Raw genomic sequence first — 1,057 nt, 5'->3', positions numbered from 1 at the left:
CAAAAACGGGCCAAAACTGGCCATTTTTGGCTGCGCGAGCGAGCAGCGAGCGGCGGACAGCGAGCGAAGCGAGAGGCATCACCGTCCCTGCTATACGAAAGCCCCATCCAGCCCTGTGCCACCCGGGGGGTTCCAGGGTGCTGAGATGGCTGACATTTTGCTCCGCTCAAGATGGTCACCGCGCAACGCAAAAACAGGCCAAAAACTGGCCAAAACGGGCCAAAACTGGCCATTTTTGGCTGCGCGAGCGAGCGGCGAGCGGCGGACAGCGAGCGAAGCGAGAGGCAGCACCGTCCCTGCTATACGAAAGCCCCATCCAGCCCTGTGCCACCCGGGGGGTTCCAGGGTGCTGAGATGGCTGACATTTTGCTCCGCTCACGACGGTCACCGCGCGACGCAAGAACAGGCCAAAAACTGGCCAAAACGGCCCAAAAACGGGCCAAAACTGGCCATTTTTGGCTGCGCGAGCGAGCGGCGAGCGGCGGACAACGAGCGAAGCGAGAGGCAGCACCATCCCTGCTATACGAAAGCCCCATCCAGCCCTGTGCCACCCGGGGGGTTCCAGGGTGCTGAGATGGCTGACATTTTGCTCCGCTCACGACGGTCACCGCGCGACGCAAGAACAGCCCAAAAACAGGCCAAAACGGCCCAAAAACGGGACAAAACTGGCCATTTTTGGCTGCGCGAGCGAGCGGCGAGCGGCGGACAGCGAGCTAAGCGAGAGGCAGCACCGTCCCTGCTATACGAAAGCCCCATCCAGCCCTGTGCCACCCGGGGGGTTCCAGGGTGCTGAGATGGCTGACATTTTGCTCCGCTCACGACGGTCACCGCGCGACGCAAGAACAGGCCAAAAACAGGCCAAAACGGCCCAAAAACGGGCCAAAACTGGCCATTTTTGGCTGCGCGAGCGAGCAGCGAGCGGCGGACAGCGAGCGAAGCGAGAGGCATCACCGTCCCTGCTATACGAAAGCCCCATCCAGCCCTGTGCCACCCGGGGGGTTCCAGGGTGCTGAGATGGCTGACATTTTGCTCCGCTCAAGATGGTCACCGCGCAACG

Source organism: Musa acuminata, unplaced genomic scaffold, assembly GCF_036884655.1.
Source record: "Musa acuminata AAA Group cultivar baxijiao unplaced genomic scaffold, Cavendish_Baxijiao_AAA HiC_scaffold_1126, whole genome shotgun sequence".
NCBI classification, from domain to species: domain Eukaryota; kingdom Viridiplantae; phylum Streptophyta; class Magnoliopsida; order Zingiberales; family Musaceae; genus Musa; species Musa acuminata.
This window is presented reverse-complemented; position numbering follows the sequence as displayed.